Genomic DNA, 6,656 nt, shown 5'->3' with positions numbered 1-6,656 from the left:
ACATGACAACCNCCAGTTGTGCCAGCACCATTTGTTAAAAATGCTGTCTTTTTTCCACTGAATGGTTTTAGCTCCCTTGTCAAAGATCAAGTGACCATAGGTGTGTGGGTTGATTTCTGGGTCTTCAATTCTATTCCATTGATCTACCTGTCTGTCACTGTACCAGTACCATGCAGTTTTTATCACAGTTGCTCTGTAGTACAGCTTAATGTCAGGCATGGTGATTCCACCAGAGGTTCTTTTATTGTTGAGAATAGTTTTTGCTATCCTAGGCTTTTTATTTTTCCAGACAAATTTGCAAATTGCCCTTTCTATCTCAGTGAAGAATTGAGTTGGAATTTTGACGGNGATTGCATTGAATCTGTAGATTGCTTTCGGTGGGATAGCCATTTTTACTATATTAATCCTGCCAATCCATGAGCATGGGAGATCTTTCCATCTTCTGAGATCTTCTTCAATTTTTTTCTTCCAAGACTTGAAGCTCTTATCACACAGATCTTTCACTTCCTTAGTTAGAGTCACAACAAGGCATTTTATATTATTTGTGACTATTGTGAAGGATGTTGTTTCCCTAATTTCTTTCTCAGCCTGTTTATACTTTCTGTAGAGAAAGGCCATTGATTTTTTTTTTAAGTTAATCTTATATCCACTGGAGAAGTTTATCAGGTTTAGAAGTTCTCTGGTGGAATTTTGGGGGTTATATATATATATATACTATATATATACTATACTATATATATATATATATATATACTATACTATATATATATACTATACTATATATATATACTATACTATATATACTATAATATATGTTATACTATATATAACATATATTTATATATTTGCAGATGATATGATAATATATATATTATCATATCATGCAAATAGTGATATTTTGACTTTCCTTTCCAATTTGAACACATGCTCCACTGTGTTCATAGAAGCCTTATTTATAATAGCCAGAAGCTGGAAAGAACCCAGATGTCCCTCAACAGAAGAATGGATACAGAAAATGTGGTACATTTACACAATGGAGTACAGCTCAGCTATTAAAAACAATGGATTTATAAAGTTCTTGGACAATTGGATGTATCTGGAGGATATCATCCTTAGTGATGTAACCCAATCACAAAAGGATTCATTAGATATGCACTCACTCCAGGGAAATGGAAATCAAAACAACCTTGAGATTCTACCTCACACCAGTCAGAATGGCTAAGATCAAAAATTCAGATGGCAGGAGATGCTGGTGACGATGTGGAGAAAGAGGAACACTCCTCCACTGCTGGTGGGATTGCAAGCTTGTACAACCACTCTGGAAGTCAGTGTGGAGGTTCCTCAGAAAATTAGACATAATACTATCAGAAGATCCAGCAATACCTCTCCTGAGTTCAAGAAGAAGAAGAAGAACCCAGAAGAAGTTCCAACTGGTAATAAGAATACAGCTACCTTTCTTAAGAATTACCAATATCCCAGTTTTAAGGGGTAGGGGCCAAAGAGGAAAACTACATCTCATATCAGCAGGAAGCAATTTTAAGAAAATGATGTGCCATTCCCAAAAAGGTAAGGTTGATAGTTATTGAGCATTGAATGGATGACAAATGTTTGTTGCTGTTTAAGGGAAGTAGTTACAAGTTTAATGGTCTTGGATCTGGGAAGAAGCAAAGAATAGAAAATTAGACTCAGAAAATATTCTCTTTCTTTTTCTTTCTTCTGTCCTTCTTTCTCTCATAGTGTTATGGGAGGAGGGGGTGAGAAGAGATGAAAAGAAAAATGGGGGAATATAGGAATAATAAGAATAAAGGGTACATATTTGCATCTACTCTTAACTTATAGTTCTTCTACTAGCCAAAAAATCTTACATTGGTATAAATCTTTGTATGTTGATATAAAATTAAGGTTATATTTGGTTACAAAATATTATGTATAAACTCCTTTTAAGGCATTGTACTTATGTAATTCTTGAAAATGCAATGTTAAGTGAAATGCCCAACACTTTGGAGATGGAATCTAAAGAGACTACCAGTAGATAGATAGTACCCCAGTGGAAGGATAGGTTCACAGACATACCTTAAACATTTTTGACCCAGAATTGTTCCTGTCTTTAAAAAAATGCAGACAAAAATGGAGCAGAGACTGAAGGAACGGGAATCCAGTGACCTGCCCAACTTCGAATCTATAACATGCACAGGCATCAAACCCTGACACTATTATTGATGCCATGTTATGCTTGCAGACATGAGCAGACAGCACATCTGTCTTCTGAGAGTCTCTAGGAGAAGCTGACTGAGACACATGCAGCTACTTAATAGGCATCCATTGGAGTGGGGTCAGTGACACCTATGGAGGAGTTAGGGGAAGGATCAAAGGACCTGAAGCAGATGGCAATCTCAAAGGAAGAGCAACAGTATCAGCTAATTTGGACTCCTGAGATCCCCCAAAGTCTAATCCACCAATCAAAGAGCATAAACGGGCTGGTCTGTGGCTCCTGGGACATATGTAGCAGAGTACTGCCTTGTCTGGCTTCAGTGGAAGATGATATGCCTAATACTGTAGAGACTTGATACCCTAGGGAAGGGGGGGTTCTGTGAGAATGAGGGGGGTGGATAGATGGGTGGGAAAGTACCCTGTCAAAGATAAAGGAGAGGGGAATGGGGTGAAGAACTCTGGGAGAAGGGGAGTGGGTACCAATAAGGGGCAACATTTGGAATATAAAGAAATAAACTAATATAATAAAAAAGCTAAAAAGAAAACCCCAAATTGCAATGTTACATTCTAGCCCTTTCACAGCTGCTATTACAAATTGTTTAGCATAATAAAGGAATTAAAGTTAGCAGTCAGACAATCAATCTCATGATCATGTTAGATATTAGTCTAGTTTATAATAGAAATACGTTTCCAAGATAGTAAACATGTTACCAGATAGTAAATAGCTAAAAATAAATAATGCAGATATACTATAGTTAGATATATGGTCTTCAAAAGTCTCAGAGACCTACAAAATATGACATTCAAAGATATCTTGTTGATAAGAGGCCTTTTTTAAAACAATGAGACAGGTCTGCTCCTGACAGCATCCTATTCCACTTTTATAAAGATGTTGAGCATCAAAGATCTTCTATATCCAATTTGCTTCATATGTGTCAAGCTAGACACTGTGTAAGATACTACTCTTTCTTCAACTGCTGACAGTTTGCTGTCCAAACTGGTGAAACAAGACATAGGGAGGTTGACTGCCAAACTTTGCCAAGACAGAATAAGCAGTCCTTCATATTTCTTGCTTTACAAGCTGTCAGATATACTGGGCCAAAAGGCTGAAGATGGATGTTTCAATGCTATAGAGGAGTTTTGGGGGCCTGTCCAAGCAGTCAAATTTTATTATCATTTCTATTGCTTTGGACTTCCTACTTACTTAGGTAATATTTGTGCCTTCTCAAGTCTCTGATGCCACTAAAGACTAGATAGAGTCTTGCATATAAATTTAAGCATTTTACATAGAATAAAATGTATTTAAGTCGAAGAAGTTATTTTAGGTTGGTGAGGAAATTATGATAGAAATTGTTTTAGGCATAAAACTCTGAACTCACCAAGATAGGATAGATAGTATAATGCTTTCTGCAAAGTTGTTAAGTTCATTGGAGCCAAATACAACTGCACATTGTTAATGTAAAGCTTACCTGATAGTTTTCATAATTATTATTGCATATAGATTATTATTATACAATAAAGGACTTTTTATTGAACTAAAATGGGGCAAATGTAGAGGGACTCTTTTGTGCAATGTGTTCAGTCTTCAACTGTCAATAAAAGGCTATTGGCCTATGTGCTTAGGCAGGAGATTTTGAGGTGTTAGTTCTGGTACAGAGAGAGCATTTCTAGGACAGAGTCAGTAATGGGAGATTTGCCATGGAACTCTGAGGAAGATGGTAACATGAACTCTGATGACAGGTAACAAGCCATGTGCCACTGATAAAATTGATCAAATGGGTAACTGAATTACATGCTAGTCAGGGAACAGGCCCAAGTTTATGACTTAAGCGTTTATTCATATATAATTCAGTCTCAGCTCAGGGTCATTATTTTAGGAAATTTTGGCAAGGTTGGAAAGCCCACTGTTGCAGGAGAGCAAAGGTGCAACTTCTGGGATGAGAAAAAGAGAGGCACAGAATTTGCCAGAGAGACAAGGACTTCAAACATATAGGGACTGAATGAGAGGTAACAAGCCACACAGCATGTTGTAAACTGGAAGAGTTGCATTAGTTAAGTTACAGGAGGCAACTCTTGGAGGCAGCCTAAGCTATAATAAAAATTAATAAGTCCTGTTTCATTAGTTAAGCACTGGTGGGTCCAGAAAATCCAGAAATATATAACCAATGAAGGAAAATTGACATTAAAGTGAGCCACTGTGAAGTCTTAATACATGTTGTTTTCTTTAGAAATTTGATTACTGACTCAAGCTATCTCATCTAATGTAGAAACCAATGACTTCATTTTATTCAGTACCATGCAAGGGATAATATGGTTAAGTGAGCTTTGTTGTTGTATTCATTATGATATGCACGGAGTAAGTTATAACAAGAATAGTACCAAGTACAAACATGCCTGGTATTTCATAATGTCACATTAAAAAGCATATTGAGACCCAGATTTATACCTGTATGTCATAGCCTTGAGATTTTAGTACTTTGTAGTCCTAGCTATAATCATATTTATCTAAGAGGGTTACATTGGGACATATTGGCATTGTAAATATCAGCCTAGAATAAAAGACCCTAATTCCTATACCTAGCTCTGCCATATCTAGAGACACTACTTCTTCTATCTGTGTGGCTTTGTTGATAATCACAACAATGCCATTTCTAAGTAAGAATTCTTTCTCAGAACTCTTTTGCATCTTTCTGGCACTACCTGTCATATTGACAGAGAGAACACTCATCTGCCTCCCCCCTCACTGCTCTGAGGATTATTCTCTTAGATTATCAGGTAAAAACGTCATATGTATGTGGAATGGAGATGGCCCACAGAGAGAGCACAAAGATAAACATTAATTTGTATTGGACATTACCTTCCAATAACACATAAAAAATTATTTCTCAGTGGCATTAATGACACTGAAATGTTTGTGTTGTATTTCTGAAAGTTTTCCCTACTTGAAAATACAAGTAATTAAAAGTTTCTGGCTTATGTCACACATCTCTGCAGAGCTATAAATATATGACTGAAGTATCAATGTTTCTAAAAAAGTCTCCAGGGCAGAGAATGTGCCATCTGTAAACAACACAGTATGTGTACATCTGTGGCTTGAAGGGCTTACATTATAGAACCTTGTTATTGATCAGGGACATGGTCCCATTGGGTTATGTGCACTTTTGAGAAAGTTTTTGTATTGTAGACTTTCTCATCTGATTTTTCAGTCCCTTAATTTTCACCATTAGCAAGGCTATAATTAGAGATATGGAACATCATGTACAATTATGAACATTATACCCAGGAGTATTAATCAAATCTGTTACAGAATGTTTATGCACTACTATACAAATGATTTGTAAAATGAATTTCCAGGGAGTAATTTTAAATTGTGGAAACACTGCAAATAAACATTCTCTTAATGACTTAATATTTCACTGGAGACATCTGTAAAGGTAGTTTACCATGCAAAGTAATAGTTTTAAAGTATAAATGAGAATGTATAAAGGTGCATACATATAGAAAGTATATATTTACAAGTATATATTTACAGCTATTAAAAGTCATATATAGGAATATATCTATGTATACATATTGTGCACATATTTGAGTATATGCTATGAATAGAAAAGATTTTGTATCATTAAGATAAAGGGGATTAAATAGGGACATACAAACCATAGCCTATGTACCTAAATTATGTAATCAATTATAACCTATAATGAAAGAGTGTGGGAGTGACTTTTCTGAGAAATGCTGTTTGAAGTTTGCCTTTACAAATTATTTGCATAACTTGGAGTCAAATTTAAAATGTCTCTTTGGATCATTAAGAACTAAATACTCATTCTGCTAACATACTGTATACTAAGCCTGCTTAAAATTAATGTACCTATAAAAAGTAATGCAATCAACATCACTATGTTTTGAATACCTGATGTATTATATGTTATATTATATTATGTTATACCTGTATTATATAAATTTTCATGACTTAATCATGTCTCTGACTCAGAACAATGTATGGATGGCTAGATCAATGTCCTTTAGCAAATAGTAGTGAGTCATTGAAAGCAATGTTCTCAGTGCTTCAAAACACCAAAATCAAGACACACACACACACACACACACACACACACACACACACACACACACACACACCATGCACTGATAACACATGATTGTGATCTTTTTCTTTTGCTATGGCTATTTACTTATTTTTTCCCTTTTTATTAGATATTTTCTTTATTTACATTTCAAATGTTATCCACTTTCCTAGTTTCCACTTTGAAAATCCTTTAGCCACAGTGCTGCTCACCAACCCACCCACTCCTGCTTCCTGGCCTAGGCATTCCCTTATACTGGGGAACCATCACAGGACCTAGGGCCTATCCTTCCATTGATGACCGACAAGGCCATCCTCTTCTACATATGCATCTGTAGCCATGAGTTCCTCAGTGTGAACTTTT

Source organism: Mus caroli, chromosome 17 (genome assembly GCF_900094665.2).
Source record: "Mus caroli chromosome 17, CAROLI_EIJ_v1.1, whole genome shotgun sequence".
NCBI classification, from domain to species: Eukaryota; Metazoa; Chordata; class Mammalia; order Rodentia; family Muridae; genus Mus; species Mus caroli.
This window is presented reverse-complemented; position numbering follows the sequence as displayed.